The 22,008-nt window shown below is 36.2% G+C and overlaps 1 protein-coding gene and 1 pseudogene across 9 annotated transcripts in view; both read left to right on the forward strand.

Annotated features, from left to right (window-relative positions):
• Positions 1 to 22,008, forward strand: part of trpm3 (transient receptor potential cation channel, subfamily M, member 3) — a 220,087-nt gene that overhangs the window by 96,914 nt on the left and 101,165 nt on the right. The window lies entirely within an intron of this gene.
• Positions 13,956 to 14,067, forward strand: LOC148837506 (U2 spliceosomal RNA; annotated as a pseudogene).

A 22,008-nucleotide genomic window follows, 5' to 3' on the forward strand; every position in this document is an offset into this window, starting at 1 on the left:
TTAAATAAATGTGCCTCTCTTTTGATTAAGGCATGAAATCTGCTGTCTTTAAGAATGGCTTTTTTCTTAAATTTCATGTTTTTGCTCTAAAACTAAGATGTCTGACTTCAAGGCAAGTTATCTAATAGAAAATGAAGAGCAATTAAACTTTGGAGGCATGATTCACAATTTAATTATAAAAAGCAATTTAAAGGAAGCATAAAACTCAGTACTGTATGTATATTCAAGTATACACTTCCCAGCAGCAAAAGGCTAAATACTGTTTTTATGCTTAAACGTTTAGAAAATATATATATATACTGTACATGTATATTGACTCTTGTCATGTATATATTGTATAACATGTACATTCTCTAGTATAATTCTGTATCTTAAGTCCTTAGCCAGTCTACACAATAAAATGTTTTTTGAGCATTCTGAGCAGAAAACAAGAGCAGCTCACTAGAGGAAGCTGGTGCTTAATGGGGCAAAATAAAACACTCAGAACTTAATTATAAAGCACCTTTTGTAGAGACCTTTCTTTCAGGCAGTTTTCCAAGTGCTTATAGTCTGAAGTTTTACTACAGTACATCAGTCTCTGAAGTGGTGTGTGTACTGGCATGTCTTTAGTGGGGGCAGACCAAGCACAGTGGCCAATGCAGCTCTTTGCTTCAGTGACTGAAAATCATTAAAAAGAAGCAGTACATTTGGCAATTATTTTTAAGGCATTAGCCTTTTTTCATTTCTTGAAGCATGCTAGCCCCTGGTTTTCAGTGTTCAGCCAGTCCTCCTAATCCATCCAGGGATGACGGCCACGCTTGTTATAGTTTTTTTGGAATGTGCTTTGTTTGGATCTGGAACCTTCGATACGTGCCTGTTTCAGAGCATTGTGGGTTCAGATAATGTGGTCCTTGCAGATGAAGAAAATTCATAGACCTCTAAAGGACATAGAATTCATCAGCTCACTGAGTAACCTTGACCTATTTACAGCCTTATCACCAGATACCCATTGGATATTTTTTTTCGGGAAATTTGTCTTCTAAAGCAATTTTTAGTTTTTGCACTTAAGAACTAAACTTGAAAAAAATTTAAAATTGAAAACTTGTTTATAGAACATGAACAACTCACAGAATGATGACTTGCCTTCTTCTACAACATTGCCGTTCTTCCACTAACTAGTAAAAAATGCTGTTTACTCTTCTGTCTTTGTAAAACATTTTCCACACATTTGCCTACAGTACATGTACTGTACCATGTCTGGTTCTAGTAGAATACTATTTAACTGAATTAGTTTTGTTTTGCCTAAGTTGCCCATTAACAGCTGAACATCTCTCAAAATGTATAGTTCTCTGCAAGAAAGTTTCTTCAGCATATTTTTATTAAATAGAATCAGGTGCATAAACTGTACTGTGTGTCATTTGACTTAGTATCAGAATTTGCAGAGTCAATATTGGGAATTAAATTATATTTTACAGTTAGATTTGGATTATTAAATGAAAAACTACTGTCTATAGAGCAACGTATCAAGCTGCTCTAGTAGAAGTATAGGATTTTCATCTTTTTGCTTCAGCTTCCCCTCTGAATTTATGGATCTCCTGATAGTCTGCCTGTGGAAATGTGATATATAAGGTTTTTACATTTTATGATTCATAAAATATAAAATTCACTGAATTTAGTGTACTTTTAGTAGAAAACTTTTTAAACCTCCAGTGAAATTTTCTAAATATCTGGAGAATCAAATAATTAGATTAGGTGCTAAGTCCTAGATGGAACAAACTCTGAACTACCTAGAAACACAGCCTCATACCACTAGATTCTCTGTACATATTCCCAAAAGAAAACAAACAAGATTACATTTTTCACAAGTGCGCTTTGGGAAGGAAGGGATTCTGGAAATAAATCCAGACGTTTGGGAAACAAGACGAGCCATCAGGATTATTTACAAGCGCTGTAAAACATCTTATTGCAGCCAATTTAACCTTCTATATTTAAATAAGATTGATCTATTCTTTGGCACTGATTGTGCTATAAATATTGTTCGCATTTCAATGTAGTGAATTTCTTCTTCGTTCCAAAGTTGAATAAACTAATTCCTAAAGAAACTTGTGAATCATCCTCCAGTGTCGTGGCATCTCTGTCTGTAGTACATGTATAATAATATCTCAACCCCAAGACTAACTTGTTCTGTGTCATCACTGTGCAGCTCTTGGCATTTCCTGTGCTACAGCAGCAGAACATATTGTTAGTAAATATTGAGCCAGCTTGACAGATCATTATTTCTATCTGGAACATCTACTTACATGACTTTTCCACAAAGAAACAAATCAGCCTTTTTGTCATTGATCCGTGGCCATACGGCTGCTGTCACAAGTGACTGAAAGGCGTTTTATTTTCTATTTCAGAATAATGAATTCCCAGTTGTTTATGGAGGAAAATTAAAGAAAAAATCCATAGTGAAAATATGATCTTAAAGAATAGAATTTGCCAAGAAAAAAACATGTAAGTCTTCTATCCATGAAGTGTATGGACATCTATGGTATTCTTTGCCACTGGAAAACAATTTTTCCAGGTTTTTGTTTTCTTTGGACTGAATCCTATTAAAGGATATTAATATGAACTGAAGCAATTCTTCAGTCTCAGAGCTCCCGGTTTCATTATCACGTGTTCAACTCTGTGGTTTCTTGTTTTCTCTGAAGGATAATATGAATCTGAGTCAGTGAGGCACTCTGCATTCCACCTGGGATTCTCAAGCTTGTTCCTTTGAAACTGTGTTGCCCACTCATTCGATGACAAATTGTGGCTAATCCTTCATTTATTTCATGCTTTTCTTATGTAGTGATACTTTCCCAAAGAGATTGGCTATCTTAATAAGGTTCTGTACTACTGTATATGACTGACTGCTAGAAAGCCATTCTGTGTTAATTTGTTCTAATTCACCTACCCATCAAAAACTCTTATCTTATTTTCCTTGCACTCAAAGGAGCAGAATAAATTATCTTCTTAATAATGCATTGCTGGGTTCATTATACTGTATATTGATATAATAAACTGGCGTATACTGCGAAGTTGCAAACTTATCTTTAGTTTTAACTCTTGAATAAGGTTTTATGACTTCGACATCCCTCTGTACATGAGGCATACAGATCTTACAAAAAGAAAAATGGCAATGAGTAACTGTCTTCCATGTGCAGTATATGCTCAGCACTGGATTTCGAAAATCTATGTACTGCTTAATGAGATTCTTAATTTCTTACACATTTACCTCAGTACTGTTTTTAACTCTATAACAAAAACCATTGTTTACTTTCCAACAAAATGCAGCCCGAGTTAATCTCTCAGAATAACACAGTTTGCCATAAAGCCTTGGATTTGTCTTAATGGGCAACAACACGACGGGCAGATCTGGCTGTAAACACGTCCTGGAGAGATGAAGGTCTGTGATCTGGAGAAAGGCACTCTGACGTCTGTGTATCTCTTATTAGGGAGTGCCTTTTGTTTCTAGTTTGTACAACCATTTATGAAACATTTAAACCTACTTTTGTACACTTTTACTACATTTACCGTACTTTTTTATTTTGTGCTGCTGTATAATGTAGTATAAATAAGGAAAACACTCCCTGCATTAGATTCTTAATGTCAATGATATAATGAGCTTCCAAGGTCTAAAATTGAAGAAAACCTGAAGCACTGGGATATACAGTAAGTAAAAGGTAAACAAATAAAAGGTATTCTCCATTGCATCTCTTCGCGTAGAAGCCTCAGCTTCTTGGTTTTTAAACCATTACCTGTCTGGGTGTCTTTTCTCCAATTGGTCAGTCTCTGAATAGATTCCAAACAGCTTTCTGGGAAACATAGTTCAGGCCAGAGCTTCCATCTTGCCTGTACCTGCCATCCCCACAACACACATGCACTGTATGCAAAAGCCCATACGGAGGAGCAGAACTTGAAGGGTTATACATGATAATTTATCATTTGCATTCCATGCAAGCTCTTGAGATTAAATTGACAATTCAGAAAGCATGTCATTATGAGAACAACTCATTTATCAGAGTCTCACTTTGTTAATGTTCTTCTAATCTTTTAGAGGTTATAAAGGATGGATAAATGAAATTTGTAGCCCCTAATTACAAAGTGTTACACATAAAAGAACATTATCCTTTTACAAAAGACGGAAAGAGTTTAATTAATGAACATATTTACCATAAGTGATCCATCACTTATCAGTCACTCCAGCTCAATCACTGGTTTTGTTGTTTATTGTTATTGCACAAATTAAGATTTTTGCAAGGTCGGATAGAGATACAGTACTCTCATGGTCTGTATTCCAGGAACTCACACATAAAATCGATTCTCTTTCAGGACACATTCTATGCAGGAAAAAAGTAAAACTGCTTCCGTTCACAATATTGATATTAAACTGGACTTGGAAATTCACCTTTCTTTGAGCTTCCACAAATGCATGTAGTTCTGACCTTCAAGAGAACTTGAATGTCTCTCCAGTGCTTGTCAGATGTTGAAGCTTGACTTCCAAACCAAATAAAGGGAAATCTAGTTTAGCTGTTCTGAGTAAACGTGGTCTGGAATGATTTCATGTGTCACAATGGCACAAAGGACATGTTCAACTTCATGAGTTTGGATGATAAATTGAACCTTCTAAAAAAGCACTTAGCTTGCAACCTTCAGATCATAGTGATGTGATAAAGGACTTTAAAAATGAATAAAAGCTAAATCAATGAAAATAAAGTACAATTCTATGATAGCTGCTGAAGAATACGTCTCAGAAAAGTAGCCATCGATCTGACTGAACCTCTGGCCTTCAATATTTCCCCTTCGTCCCTCGACTTCGACTTCAGCCCAGTGTCTAGGAGAAGTAGCCATCAATCTCCTCTCCCTTTCACCCTTTTCTCCGACCCTCATGAACTCTCTAAATAACGCACAGGGTCCTTCCTCTCCCTCGTGGACACAGCATTCGTAACACATAGGAGGTTTTCCTGCTATCTGGATTAGATAGGCTAACCCTTATACAACTGCAATGCTTTGAAAAGGTAAAGTGTCGTATTTTTCTCTTCTTTCTCTTAGAAATTAAGATTTTTAGTACTTAGCTAAGGTCCCAATGTCACAATGAACCTAATGCAAAATATTGCAGCAGTGCATTCAGTGATGGAAGGCAGTAAAATGCAGGACATAATAAATAATGTTACCTTATTCCTACTATAAATCAATAATATGTTAACAAAGTTAAAATAATCGATAAAACATTACATATTCACATGTTCTATATTTCATCAGATCAGAACAATCATCCTATATACTGTAAAATAGTACAATTTCCATGATAGTAGACATCAGGCTTTACAAAGCAGGGTTATCTCTGTTCTTCGTTTAGTTTGAAGTTAATGAATTGATTTTATATAGATATTTTAGATCGAGATTTTTCATGTCAAAGGTTTCCAAGGTGCTGAAGGTACAGGGGGGACCCACTTCATCCACCATCACTGAGTGAGCTGCAGCCCAGCTAAACAGCTGATCAAGCAGAGGAGAAATTTCCTTGCCAACTGAATTAGAGGGAAAGCGCATCGTAGAATTTACCCATGGCACAGGGTCAATATCCCCGTTTGAAAGAACAGTGGCATGGGAATCTGAAGATCTCATCTGAAGGATGTTACCCTGTAGAATGCAGTGTCTCTGGTTACCATTCTGGGGCAGTGTTATTGGAAATTCTAGTCAAGAGGGAAGAGTGCCCCCTGCTGGTCTACCAACATCAGTTGCAGTTGCAATCTGGTTTTACTCAGGTGTATCCCATCCCATTACTGACAAGTCCTCAGATCTGAGAAGAACAGCCTAGAAGGTGAATTACCTCCTTATAGTAAATGCTTAACACTGAAAAAATCTATACTTTATATAAATTTTTCAGCAACACTAAAATTTTCTTGATAGACTCTGTACAGCGCAGGATATTTTCATGTGAAATTGTGACCTTTACATTTGAATGAATTATGTTAAATATGTTACTAAATTAAATGTATCTTAAGAGGGAAGCATCTTCACCAAAATGTTATACTGTATGGGAAAATATCAGTCATCCCTCCCTTTCCTGGGGGAAATATGTTTCAAGACTTTCCGCCAAAAGCGAAAATTCCGCAGATAATTGACCGCGCTCTCCAAAACAACCCCGGTACCCAAAAAACAACATTTTAGTATTACTTTTCTAATCGGGTGTAATTAAGAGAACATTCGAGAGCATACTGCTTGATTTTTCGCATTATGTGTCACATGGAAAGGGAGGGGAAAGACGAAGGCACGGCATAAAAGTTGGTAACGAATGACTAATTTTTCTGCCCAATAAAAGACTTTATTAGTATTTTAAGCGTGTTTTATACAGCGTTTAATGTTTCTTTGTTATTAAATCCCTTTTAGTCATTTAACAAAATAATGAAAATGAAAAGCATTTTATTTTTCACTCACTTTTGATGTCGTTTTGCGACTGGTTCACTTTCGCTAGTTGCAGTTTCTTTTCTTTGCAGAAACACTGTGATGGGGAGCTGCTTCATCTTTTCTCTTTCAACTCCTTGAACAGATTTTCTTTCTTTTAACATGTCTAAAACTTTCTCTGCCAAAGTCACCACTTTCTTGCGTCTTTTAGGCCCGGGAGTACTAGCACGACAACTAGAAGCACGTTTAGGTCTTATGTTTAATGAAAATAACAGATATGAGGCACAAAAAACTTCACTGGAGCAACGAAACGCAGAGATTTAACGGACGCGAATAGACACACAGGCGGACTAATATGCAATGCGGGGAATTACGGGAATTTTTTGGGAGGGGGCGACGCGAAAAAAAACCCGCGAACTACGAACCCGCGAAAATCGAGGGATCTGTAAATGGCATTTGTTACTGATTACTCCATTTTTGACAATTCCAGGTTTATGCATCATTGCAATGTTATAATAATAGTTTAACATTAAGCATTCAAAGCTCTAGGTTATTATTAGTAGTACAGTATGTGTAGTAGCAGACATGCTGGAGTAATGACACTGTTCAGGATGGGCACTGGGTTATTTAGATGCAGATTAGATGGGAAACCCCTGCCTTCAGCGCTGTCATTCCTGAGCTAACAGCTATATGATTTAAATACATATAGATCAGTTCTGACTGATTATTGACATGTAATTTTTTGATATAATTATTATGATTATTACTGTAACAGGTGATTGTATTTCAAATCACTACAACTACTATTTTATCACACCAAAGGATAGAGACCTTATTGATTTAATTTTATTTCTTGTGGGTTTATGTGCTTCATACTAATGAAATACTGTATACAGTATATTGAAATTCAAGTAGTAAATGACAGAAATAATATGTTTTGAGTTAAATCCTCCTAGGTTCATGAGGGTACTCGGCCTGAGCCCTTGCACTAAAATTAATCGCCACTAGGAGTCATCCAGCCAAGATACTTGATTAACACAAATTATGACTTGTGCTCTTGACAACAAAGATTTTCCAGGGTGTTATGATGCTGACAATTACGAACAGATTTTGGGAGTTATGAGTAATAATTTTAAATGTCAGGTTTGTTTTTTATCATTGTTTTTGCATGTGATTATTTTTACTGTTGGAACTCCTTTTGAATCCAGCTAATGTTTTAAGACGGATAAAAAGAAGTTGCAATATTGTACAGCATATCATAATTGGGCACCTGCTTAACTTGATTATTAAAATCCAGTAACTTGAATTATACTGCTTATTCACAAATGTTCAGTTCTAAAAACAAAGATTGGACAAAATAAAAAATAATGCACAAGTCGCTTATTATAAAGATGTGGTAATAGACTAGGTGAGAGAAAGTAACAATAAGAATTCAAAGTACATTGGGGGGGAAATATTTCCCCTACCTGTATAAAGCATAGTGAGAAGCTTTAGCATGGATGTAAGTCATTCAATATTTTCTTATTTACTTGTTATATGCTTACCAAACAACTTTTTAAATACACTTACTGAAGAGAATGATTGAAAATGGAAAATTTCATTAGCAAAGTAGTCCTTGCTGATTTGTTTAATCATCTCTGCATCATCTGGTAAATATGTTTTTGATTTTGCAGTGTATGCAAGTGAAGGTAAGCTTTATGTATCACCACAGAAATAATATTTGGGTAATGAAGTATCAAGACACTTCATAAAGCAAGCAGTCACATGCAATAAATATATAATCTAGATACAGTAGCACACTTCTAGAGGTTTCAGAATATTTCCTTGAATTAACCTGCATTCATCTTTCATTTTACTTTTAGTATTTTAAACAAGGAATAAACGATCAATTTATTGATACAATACATGATTCTGAACTCATCAAGAAGTTCTGGAGGGCAGTCAGATGTTGTACAAGTGACAGCTGAGAGTAATAAGTGGGAGCTATATAAAATATATCTACTGAGATATATCGTATGCTTTTGAATATATGTTTTTATGTTGATTACTATTTAAAATTACGTTATATCATACAACATACTTTAATATGCATACCTGTTTTAATTAATGGGTTACATGGCCAATATCAAAATATTGATTTCTAAAACATGTATAAAGGGTATCATATGCAGTGGAGGATTTAACTGAAGTTACATGACTTTTCATGTAACATTGATAGATCTCTAAAATACTGTGTCTGAATGGTATGCAGATAGCCAGATGATAAATCTGAATATTTATGTGTCTCAATGCATATAGACACTTGGAATCACTGGGTTGAACACAAAGATTTTTTTTAATTTGAGTAATTGTGACGTAATGATCAAATTGCATGGAATTAGCCAAATATAAAGCATATTACACTGTGCTCATCATTTAAATCAATCTCAAGATCACAAATGTAAATTGCTTCACTGTAAAGTAGAACTGACAGCTTTGACGTTGTTGTTTCAATACCTCTGAAGATCACTGTACTGTATGTATGCTTGGTTGCATTAATTTTAATGATAACACTGGTGATATCACATGTATGATAAAGTTTTTCAGTCTTTTTTCCTGTTATGCGCGGTTAGCTACAGCACAGCTCTGATGATTCTTTTTAGTCTTTTCCTCCTACAATCACCTGTCTTTTTTTTACCACGCCAAGATTGCATGATGATTTTTAGAGCATGTCTAGTGCCACCAAGATACACATACATCATCACTTTTTCCAAAGATTTTTATTCAGTTATTTTCTGTTTAGTATTTCCTATATTAAAGAGGCTATTAGACTAGGTTTATTCAAAGCACCTGTGCTTGTCTATTCGTATACAATGATCGCTTAGGAACATGTGGCACGCTGGTCTTAGTTACTTTTACCATTATGTTTATGTATTTATAGCTTCTACACCATCTGGTGTTCATACATGGCAAGAATGTGTACAAATTTGATTATGCATATAATGTTTTCACAGATTTGACATTGACAGTATCACTTATTTTCAAATATTTTTAGCAACGAAAACTAGCGTATTAAAATAAGCTAACGATGGTGATCGATGATATCATTCGTACCTCTATTGAAAATGTACATACGGAACATGAAAATGTAACGTGAGGTATCTTTAAGTATACAGTATGTGCACAAGAATGTTTTAGAAATCTTTGTAACTTGTTTTTGTTGGTGGGCTTGCGAATGGAAAAAAAAAATCAATATTAAGTTGCAAAAAAATTAAGCAAACGGTTTATGCAACAAGAGATACTACAGGTGTGGGGCTGTTGCAAAAAGTGAAGCTCGTTCATCAATTAAACAAGTACAGTACCTGGCCAGATATCATTGCCTTAGCTTTCCATGTTTCTTCTGTGTCCTTCAAAAGTGTCTGTATTCCAACAATACCTCAGTGTTTTTATACTGTCCTGGTAGAAGCTTTTTTTCCTAATGCCTAAGCCACACGTGCGCCATCTGTAGGACCATATGATCACAGTATCAACCTACAGTAGGAGACCCCTTTCAGATATTAATACAGATGAACATCAGATGGGACAAGTTATGGACTATAGAGAGAATGCACCGTTGCCGAGGGTCAAACTACGTTTTTTCTGAAATGTTTGTAGTCAACTGAATGCTGTGTTTTCACACCGTCATGATGCAGTAGAACACTACCACATTTCCACCTTTACTTTTAGAAATGGTCTTGTAGATAGAAGTGGTGTATTTAGACTTTAAGATGGGGGTGGTTTTTTTTATGACAGAGGTATTAAGGACCTTGCCACCTTTCCACCTGCAACTACTTGTAACTATGATATTTATATGAAGATTGGAGGCACATATTCTATACCTATCATATAATGATACTGTATATTTTTATAAACATATATGCCCTAATTGGCGACAGGTTGCTCATTGGTTAACATTGCTGCTAACCAGGAGATGAGAAACTATCCTCATAAGACAGTATAGCAGGAGAAAATAGCCTCATCTCCATCATTCAGGGTTTTTATAAATCGTGCAATAGAAAGACACCAGCTGAAGGACTTGATTCCTTTGGCTGTGTAGACAACCCCACCCTCTAGGGGACGATATTGCCATGCATTTCAGATGTAAGTATAAAAAGAAAGAGCCCTGAAGAGCATTCTTTCAGTTCTAAGTCCTTCTATGTTTTTGCTTAATACTTGGTACACTACATGCCATCAAGATATGTAGCCATACAGGGATTTTCATCTTTTCTTTGTGGCACACAGCATCAGATATTCTGGTGGTTAAGCTGAATCATCATAATAACAGGCTCAGCTCAAACACAGTTACAGACCATAGAAGTGATTGCCAGGTTGGGAGAAATTCTGAAATCACTGACAGACATACAGTAGAAAGTATTTTCACCAGCTGAGTTTGTAATGTGGGTTTGAGTCATTTCTCATGAGATTTCCAGTGCTTCTACTGAATAATTGATTACTTGTGCAGTTTTTTTCACATCGTGTTCTCAAATTGCCTTCAAGAAAATATTTTCTGTGCCAAGAATCATGAAAGGTCCTTGTGTTTTTCTGTTAGAAATTGTGGGCTCATTTAGTAGTTTCATCTGAAAATGTATCCAATATTTTTTGGCATGTGAAAATGTTCTTTACCTTATGTACAAGTGCCTGATAGAATAGAATTGGTTGAAATATGTAAGCTTTTACGACAAAACGGGTTCATCTATAAAATGTATGTTATAAAACAGATTTCATGACTGAGCATATTAGGCTAGTCAGCATTCAACCTCTGCCTCAACCATTGTACAGCTAAAAATCATAAGTGCAGCAATTCAATTCCAGTTTTGTTAGTAGGCCGATGCTTTGTTTTGCAGAAAATATGCATTTCTTCTGTCATTTTTTATTCAGACAGCCTTCATAATTATAGGTTATAGAAGTATGGGACTTCTGCTCATAAATTCCCTTTTTTTAAAAAGTGATTGCAATTAAATGGATGAAGAGCAAACAATTTACATAGGAGTGGTAGTCAACAGTTCGGAGCACAGAGTTTAAGTACTGTACAGTCTATAGAATCAGTTACCCTTCTTCAGTACGCATAAAATATTAATTTTAAGTCTTATAATTAGTATAGTACATGTTGGCAGTTATGTTGAGTATCTTAGGATTAAAAGATCAAAATTAATTTGTTGTACATTGGGCAAAAATAAAATAATCTTTTCAAACGTAATTTATTTTTCTAAACATTCTAAATAATTATTTTCAAGTTGAGTTGTGCATCTTTTGTGCATATACTGTATTATATTTTTCCTGAGCCACATTTAAGGAAAAGTTTTTCAGAAGGTTGTTCCTAAGCCTGGGAAATATCCTTTATTATGGTTTCCAATTGCCAAACTGTATGACATTGACTTTTACACTTCTCACAAAATATATAATTAGGTTTAATATATTTACAATGTTCTGGATGCAGTATTACTCAATACATGTCTGTTTATTCAGCATTCTCAGTCAGCTAGAGACAGATTAGCATTTTCGATGTCTTAAATTTTTTGTTTACATTGATTTAGTTACAGGAATTTGGTATGAAAACATACAATAAAGTGTTACACCATCCACAAGTTGAATTGCTCCAGTAATTTTTGAGTCAAGTGCTTTGTTTAGACTGAGGTCTTTAATGTGTTTTCCATCAGGTTCTTAGTTAACAGTCTCTTTATTCTTCAAGATCTCTTTGCTCCCTGTCAAGAGGTGTACCATACAGTAAATTATAGCTTAATATTCAATCTTTCTTTCCAGATAATGCTGATTTGGAAAGTAAACATTTCAATTAAATCAGTTCCCATTAAAACAGCCATGCTTTTCTGTTTCATATTTACTGGGGATAAAACAGGCATGTTAAAAGATTAATTTACTGACTATAAAGTGCCCTTAATTAATATTTTATATAAAGAAAACAGCTAGGTGAAAATGTCAGTTTCTTCTCATTCTTATGCTTAAATTAAGAGTCCGGAGGATGCCTGAGTGTGATGAAAATGACAATGCACCTTTGAAAGATTGCCTGTTCTGAGCGAGTGTTGTTAACTTTAATGGGGGTTAGACAAAGCTTCACTATTACAAATATGACAGATCCTGTCAATACTATTGCAGTTAAAAATAGACCACATCATAATATTGCTCCCATTGAGGTTGCAATCTTGTGGTTTATTTAATTTAACATAAGTATTTTAATTAATTAATTCTGTTTCTAAAATTGAATATTTTTTGGAATGGTTTGTTATCTCAACTTTAAATTAAATCTTTGAAATCTGCAACAGTAAACAAGACCTCTTATGTTCCCATAAGCTTCACAATATTCAAACATTCAAATATACTACATTTAAAATCAATATTAAATTAGATGAAGTAAGAGGGAGAAACTTTCTTGACCATTTCACTGATGTGTCACCAGAAAACAATACCCCTATCTGTACAAATATGGGTTTGAGAATGATCAAAGGGTCAAAGGTATTTTTGAAAATGTCACATTTAATTAACATTAGAAAACAAGTGAACACTATCTGAACAGTCTCTTTTGACTGCCAATAATCTGTAATGAGTCATCAAAGTGTGTTCCGCTGAATCCAACTCTATCAAAGCCTTTTGTGATATACAGTAGTATTTGCACTGAGAAAGTGCTTCACTGTTTTTGTTCGGTTATTATACAGTACCTCAGACAACAATTATTTCCCAGTACTTCCGAAGATCCTTTGTAACACAATATAATGATCACAAAACACTTTGCACTTTATAATGTAAATATAATTAGAAACACTTTATAATGTTCATAAAATTTAACACTGCATCCGTTAGAGTGTACATTTATTTACATGAACTTCAGTTCATTTAAAAGGATAAATCCTGTGTCCCAAATTAATTCACAATAAATCATAACTATTACTTAATATACAGTAGTAGGAAGAATAAATGTTCATAATGTACAGTAAATGTACCAGAGACATTATTGACAGTAATTGTCAGAAGCCAATTAGAGCCACAAAGTAAAATTTTGCAATAATTACTGTGTTATCATGAGATAATATTAAGAGTACAACTTAAGGACAAACATCTTTCTCAAACCCACCATGAAAGTAAGCCATATACAGTATGCCACTGCCTGGCTTGGCTAATTTTACTGCTTCAACAAAGAAGGATGAAACTTTGAGGCCTTTAGTTCTGTCAGTCTCAATCAATGTCAATCCTTATGCCCCACCCTGTTTCTCCCAGTCCAATATCGTTTAAGGGGGGAGGAAGACAATGCCAGAGCCCCTCTCTGATTCTTTAGAGTCCTCCTCTGGGGTTCAGGTTTTCTGCTGTGTCCAGTGGTACAATCTGTATCCCTCAAATCCTTCAACTCAGATTCTCCTCTGACTCCTCCTGACTCAGAGTCTTGGGCTAAGCAGCAAACTGCCTGTATGCAGATGGCCAGATGTCACTGCCTGCTCTCGAATTGCCTGTTGCATTTCCTGATGCATTGCTTGTTCTCCTGTTCTGAGTGTCTTTCTCGGTCACAGTCAATCTGCTTCATCGCTTTTGGTGTATGGGCTCAGATCAAGTGTAGTTTCTGTTCTTATCATTTTAATATCTGATAGGCTACCTATGAGGGGGGTATGTATTAAATTATGGCCAGCAGCCATATCATTCTGCACGTCACAACTCAACCCAACAGATTACACTTAATAGATTAGTGAATACTGGTTCTAGTTGTAAAAGATGTGCTTTGCTAATTGACCATTTGAAATACAATTCAATGCTCATTGAAAACATACAATCAAGAATATTCATTAGGTCAAGAGGTATACAGACTTAAGGTTTCAAGTTATTTTGATCATTGTGGTCTGACCTGTCCTGTCTCTTGACCCCTTATGTAACAAGCCAGATAATAAGGTCTTACATTGTTGGATTTTTGGACATGTTACCAAGCAGGATGCTTTTTTCTGTGGAAAAGGAATATTCTACAGCTTAGTACTACTTGTCAAAAATATCACTTTGCCAGGCTGCTTTCATGTTTTGCTAGTGGAAAGGGAAAACTGCCCTTTGTTCCTTTTTAATGTATTTATTTGTATGTAGGATACAACTGAAACATTAAAAACTAAGTCAGTAATTGCATGAACTGTAGGGTTTATAAAACAGTAGGAGGGTTGATAAACTGCAAAGGTAATTTAATACTGATACATTAGCTACAGGTTTCTCAAGCAAAACAGAACTTCCTTGACCTGATAAATCTTCATGTTTGCATACATACCAAATATGGTTGACTTTTAAAGAATAATTTTGGAAGTACAGATGTATATTTAAAAATACTAAAGTGCTTTATGACATATTGTAGAATGACACTATAGCCACACACAGTGAGATAATCTTTTTATTTATTCTACACATCATCAAATCTATATTATAGACTACAAATTGTATACTGCATGCACGCACAATAGGGATGAAAATTAAATTATACTTTTCATTGAAGAACAGTAATAGTGCAAATACACCATTTGTGCAAGAATTGCAATATTTAATTTTTTATAGGCGTATACTCCTGAGGTACAATAACCTATTTATAAAAGTGCCTTGGGAAGCATCATGTATCCACTCATTTTTGACAGTTTCCATGGAAACATTCAGTATTTTAAATGTCAATCATGAACAAGTCAGTTAATGTGAGGTTTGGTGCACTATGTTGGGAATATTTTTTTTATGCTGTACATTAACTGGAATTGTAGCAGGCTGTTTGCTAATTTGGAAAATAGTAATAGCAGTGTACTGTGCGATAATACCAAATGTGGGAGTCACAGTTAGTGAAATATATTTGCACTGCATTTTAACCATGGTTTTGAACAGACCCCTTATCCTTCAAGACGGGATGCTGCATAAGCAGCCATATCACCCTGCAGCTCAGAACTGGCAAACCCCTGCAGCTCAGCAGGTGTGAGCCTGGTCAGTACCTAGATGGAAGACCTCCTGGGAAAGCTAAGGCTGCTGCTGGAAGTGATGTTAGTGGGGCCAGTAGCGGGTGCTCACCCTGTGGTCTGTGTGGGGCTTTATGTCCCAGTATACAGTAGTGACGGAAATTATTTTAATTAAAAATCCCGGGCATTTCTCAACAAGAGTAGGGGTGTTACCCCGGTATCCTGGCCAAATTTCCCATTGGACTTTACCAATCATGGCCTCTTAATAATCCCCATCTATAAATTGTCTTCATTGCTGTGTTCTCCACAATGATAGCTGATGTGTAGTGTGTGTACTGGCGCACTATGGCTGTCGTAGTACTGCACATTGGTAGTGGTGGAGCAGAGTCCCAATTACCTGTAAAGTGCTTTGAGTGGAGTGTCCATTTCTGATAGGGGAGAACGAACAGAAAGTACAACCAAGAGCACCTCCCCTGGTCACCAGTTCTCTGCTCCAATGCTCTGAAACGTTAAAATAGAGCAAGAGATTACAGACATGTTTGACATCATTATAGTATTTGCCAAACATAACGTTGCCTTTGACTCGTCTGTGCAAAGGACATTGTTCCAGAGGTCTTGTGGATCATCAATGTGTTCTTTTGCGAACTTCAGATGGGCAGAAATGTTATTTCTGGAGAGTGGTTTTCTCCTTGCTATCCTTCCATCAACACTAGTCTTGTTTAGTCATTTTCTGATAGCTGAGTCATGCACAGCAATATTAGCCAAGGCAAGAGTGGTCTGCAGTTCCTTGGACTGTTTGTTGTTTTCTTGATGATTTTTCAGTTTGTTCTTGAAAAGATGTTGGTATCCAGACTGATGAGCATCTTGAACTCTATTTCTGAGGTCCTCAGAGATTTCCTTCGCCCATGACATGACTTATTTTCACACATCTGAATGGCGAAGGCTAAACTCAAAAAGTTTCTTATATTGACTATAGGACGGAGCCTTCCAAAATCTGCCCCCAAGATGTTCCTGATTATTTAAACACCTGATTCTAATTATTCCCCCACTTTTTCACATGCCCTGTACATTAACTACACATTGTTTGTCTAATTGATTTTGTTTCAAGAGACATGGAATCGATTACTACAAAGTCTATTGGATATTAACAAAGACTGGTTTTGATTCAAGAAGGGTATGATGGTGAAACTATGAAATTGCCATATTTATCTTTGGTATTCACAAACTTTTTCTTGGCTCTGTACTGTAAATTGACTGTTTTTTCAGGCGCTCCTTGTCATGCTTTCTTGATTTCATGTGTTCTTGGTATAAACATTACTGCACTGATAAATTTCTTCCAGTATTGTATAACAAGTGATGTAGTTATCCACCCATAATCTCTATCAAATATTTATGCTTATTTATATTATATTTCATAGTTCTCAGATATGATCACAATGTGACTCATTTCATAGCATGAAAGGTTTCCATGACTTTCCTACTTTGCACAATGTAAGCAATATTCCTTGAAGATGAATTGAACTGGACAACAAATGGAAAAAAAAATATTTTTCTTCCATTCACAAAATACCAGAGAGACCAAAATGGAAGGCTTTCTAGACTCCAGTACACCAGTGAGCCTGTAGGTACCCAATACATGCTCAGTACATATACAGTAGGTATCTAATTAAACTCAGCTATTGATACTATTATTTCTAATACTGTACTCCTTATTGTAACTATTGGTGGGATTTTCTATGTCACAATTTTATTACGGAGGTACTGTATATTTAAATTGGTAGATCAATGTTTGTAACAAGTCAGATACATCTTTTTTTGGGAAGTAGGTTGGACATTTGGGACCTTCACACAGATCAGGATGCTGTGGAGATCAATATTACTATTGATCACATTGGTAGTACATTTCAGGTTAGTGAGAGCTCCATACCAGATTTAGAAGACCCTCAAAAATGTCCATGTCAATGAGAATAAGTTCCCTGCCACCTTCATGGTTTAGATACTGTTCAAGTCTGCAGCACAGCCAGTACCTGTGCAGCACAGACTAGCTTCAGCAGCAGAAGGGAGAACTTAGAATGCACCTGTACATACCCCTGTGTCTTACTTTGGAACAGCAGAGGCATGCAGAGCCCCAGAATCAGTATTACTTCCAGAAGCAGCAGTATTTGAAGTGGTTGTTGTGACACCAGCATTTCTGTGCTGCCAGGCTGGATCAGGATACTTTAGCTGAAAGGGAATGGCAGGCAGTAACTGGCACTAGCCAGTACAGTACGAGCCATTGTTGCTCCCTGTGTGATCTGGATGAGATGGTTCAACAGGGATCACTAGAAAAGCAGAGTGGCTGCTCATAGTCTGGGCTCTTTATCATCTGTAATCACTTATCTCTAAGTGTCGTGGGAAAACACCACTGACACGGGATGACTGGACCTCTTGCTTGCAGTCAGCAGCTACCTCAGATCTCAGCCTCGGTCTCTCCAAGCCCTGTGAGCTCAATGAGTAGAGTCAAGAGGAGGATGTGTGATGGAGCCAGCCCTCTCTAGATTTCCTCTCTGAAGAAATTCCATATATAGCAGCAGAATATTTGAAAAGAGCCCATTGACAAATGGAACTAGAAATGAACCATTTGTAGAGTGAGGCTAATCGAAACCACACATTCATGTTGGATTATGGAAATATGAGAGAACTGAGCACTCTCCTCTAACGTTACAAGAACAACCTCTTCATTAAAATTTCAGTAATAGCAGGTACTGTATACTATAGTTATAGCAAACATTCCTGCTGCTGAGGCTTCTTCGGGTGTGAGAGACAGTGTGTAAGATGGAGGCAATAGATGCTGTAGTTGAGAATAAAGGACAGCGCAGGTGAGAATGCAAACACAGGTGAGCAAGAGTTTGCACTGGCAGGGGGATCGAGGTCTAAAAAAAGTTCAAATCTGTAAATGAATGAAATTACCCTGTCATTTAGAGAAAGGGGAAGGTGTGATCCAAGTTTCAAGACAATTTTGGCTTCTGGTGTTTTTCTTGAAAAAAAATCTTGAAATGCCTGTAACAGTATGCTGGCAAAAAGACTGAAAAAATTGCGTCCGGGAGAGGTGAAATGGGGAACTGTCAGCTTGGAGAGACCATTGATCCTCACTGCTCTGCCATGCTCTCCCATTCGGCCGTGAGATGTTTCCTGGGATATTCTAAAATGGCCTGAGGGGCCATGTACCCTATGTGTTTGCTGGATACTTATTTGCAGGTGATGCAGTGGCTTCTGTTGCAGAAAGGGCTTTCCTGGTGTGGAAAGCAGCAGTGGGCGAATATTGGTGGTTGTCAATATGAGATGATGGGGAGGTCTGGGAAAACCAGTCCTGTGGTAAGACCATCATTTAAAATTAACTTAGTTGTTGCCGTATTTGGTCAAGGACAAAATTTCGAGCGATTGTCACTATGCAACCTCTAATGAAAGGTTTTCTTTGTTTGAGATGATCTTTTTTTTTTAGTATGAAATGTGTGTTGGTGCTTGCAAGCTAAAAAGAGCATTTTATTTTGTTGTGTGATGTGTTTTCTGTTTCATGAGACGTAATCCTCTTTGCTGTGTACAGGTATTATTTCTAGTCCTTCTCAGTTTTATTTACTTTTCTCAGTAATATCTGGAAAATCCTATTATTGAGCTTATCACTCAGTGGCAGTAATAAACCAGTCTTAGCTAACCAAATCAATTTCTGTCATTTGCTTGGTAGAATAAGTTAATAATTGGACAGCCTGTAAAAATGTAATGAAGCAATTTTTATGTACTATTTCTCCTTGCTTTCCCTACCATACTTAAAAAAAAGCTTTGGTCCGCTTGGCATGTCAAATTAGCCATTATTAAATTACAAAGCATCACATGTCAACACTCATTTTCATCTTATTAAGCTGTTGAGTGTTATTCAAAAGGACATGTATTTTAAAACGGACTCACATTCTTCCTCCAGTAGGAGTCTAACCTGTGTTCTTATTTTAAGCAGGCATGCAAAGGTTGTGTTAAAAAGAAACTTTCAACAGGCAGGTTTTTTTGTCAGTGTGTGTTACATACTATATAGAGTAGGTACTTTTTCAGTCACCACAGATATAATACAATATAATATAATACAATACAATAATATAATACAATATCTTTTGCACTCTCTATGAGACAGAAAAACTCTCAGAAACTTGTATTTACTAAGATCCTGCAATGCTTGGACATACAAGTACAGAAGGAAACTATACTTTATATATATAGACCCATGCAGTGCCAGATTATCTGATGAAATAGAGGTTACATTAATTTACCCAAACCCTGCAAAGTTATTTTGTAAGAAGCCTGCTATCTAAATTTAAAAATGAATCACAAAATTCAAAGTAGTGTATTCTGTTTTCATCTACCTCCTAATTTTTGTCTCCTTTTGAAACAGCCAACCTTTGTGATATTGATTTCAGAGGAACCATTTCTGGAGTCTAGTGCAATTTAGACTTTGATTGAACCGTGCCAATACATGTATAGCTGTACTGTTCCACCTGAGTTGCAATAGAAATGTGCTTTTAGCATTTAAATATTCCTTTCTGAGACTCACAGAAAACAAAGTTTTAAAAAAAGTCTTAATCTCTGAAGCACATATTGCAGTTCATCATACAGTAAATCAATTCCAAAACTTTCAAAGGAATGTTCTATAGTACAGTAAATAAATGTTTGATAGGTAATTAAGAAATTAACTACAGATGTTATTATATACCATGTCTGTTTAGCTGCAGCAGAACTAAACTGCCCACAGATAATAATAGAAATAGAAAAATCAATGTACTGAAGCCCCATAATTTGATAAATCCACAACAGTATGTTCATCATACCTTTGACATATTCCATCATAAATTAAAGTGTGGTTATTGATTTGCTTTGTTAATGGTAATATAGTTTATTAAAGCCTGCTAAAGTTATACAAAACAAGCTATATTAAGAACAATAAAACCTAAACCTTGAAGTCTCTGCAAATAGCAATTTTGCAAATAGAGGACTTACAGTAATACCTTATGGGGAAAATAAGGTACAGTTTTGTTCCGTGGTTCATAAAACAAGCTTTTTTACAATAATACTTTTATAATAACTGTGTTTTAGATACAGTATTAGCTTCATGGATGGTGACCCCTAAATGCAGGACAATTTTAGCTTTTGTAGCCGACTACGCCACCTAGCACCTACAGAAGGTCGGTTGAAGTAGACCTGCTAGATAAAGATGTGTAAAGCCTTTGTAGCACTACAGGACTCGACACAACTTCTAGCTGGAGAGCATGTCAAATTTAATGACTGCAATAGCTGAAACTCGCTGCCTTTTCTGTCCTAGAGGGTGTCAAATTATATTACTTTGAATCGCAGGGGGTGACTAACTATGCGATACCCTCACGACTTTTCATCACGGTTCCAAATCTCGCATTGCATCGCGAAAGTATCTCAAGGTCACCTCATTTAGGTAGCCAATCAGCGTGGTGCACACCAGAACAAGAGGAGGAGTACCGCACGACAGTAAACAAACAACAAACACGACACATCGAACAGACAACTGTGCCGGCTCCAAAGTCGAACAAGCCTCTCCTCCACTTGCACAGTCCAAAACACTCGCTTTCCTCCTTTCCTTGCAGCCGCATTGTACGCATTGTACTTCCGGCTGAGCGCTCATTGGCTGTTGACCGTCGCAGACACAAGAGCCCACCCCTACGACTTGCCACTCGCTACGAGAAAATCAAACACGTTTATTCTTACGATTATGTAAATGAAGGCTACAGCTGAAAATCCTAGGAAAAGTCGTGTAGTGTGACGCCGGCATAAGTGGGTGTCCGTATTTCATCTTCTACTGCGCCACTTTGTGGCAGCTCTTCCAAATAGCCTGTTGGCATAGAGGTGGCATCTGTTTGTAGATTTGAAGACTTGGTGACCTCACTATGCATTCAAGTTCTGTCATTCTCCAGCTGTGGCTCTTGGATTTTTGTGTCTGCCAAACAATCCTCCTGTCTGTTCATGAGGGCAAGATACTGTACACTTGCACCCTCTGCCAGGCAAGTTTACTACTGTTCCAGTAGTTTTAATCTTCTTCATTATTGGCCTAATAGTTAAGTGGTATATTTATTTTTTTTTGTACCCAGTGCCTAATTTATGAAGGTCAACAACCATTTATCTGTTTTAATTTGCGAGAGTTCTTTGCCTTTCACCATGGTGATGGATGACGAAGGGATTTTACATGTGTTTTCTCATTTGTATTATTTTTCACACCCAGTGAAACAGGAACCTGTGGATGATCACAATGTACTTCCTTAAGACTGAGAAGAACATAAAAAAAGGCATAAGGTCAATGCAGATTTATTTATAGGAATCGTTATGGGTGCCAATAATTTTGACACTAATCTTTTTGAGAAATAAAATTGTTCATTTTCTCTGAGCAATTACATAAAAATACAATATAGTTTTTCCATATTTTACAGAATATAGCTTTTTTAACTGGATTGTTTATTTTATACTGCCTTTTTGCTCATCTTCATCAAGAGTGCCAATCATTTTGGAGCTAACACTATATATTGTATGGATAAAATATTACAGCAACTGTAAAAGACTTTAAACAAAATTAAAATATATATGGAAAAACCATAAACAATTGATGTATACTATATTGATGTATTTTACC

The sequence above is a fragment of the Atractosteus spatula genome, chromosome 3 (assembly GCF_055471065.1).
Source record: "Atractosteus spatula isolate fAtrSpa1 chromosome 3, fAtrSpa1.hap1, whole genome shotgun sequence".
Lineage (NCBI taxonomy): Eukaryota > Metazoa > Chordata > Actinopteri > Semionotiformes > Lepisosteidae > Atractosteus > Atractosteus spatula.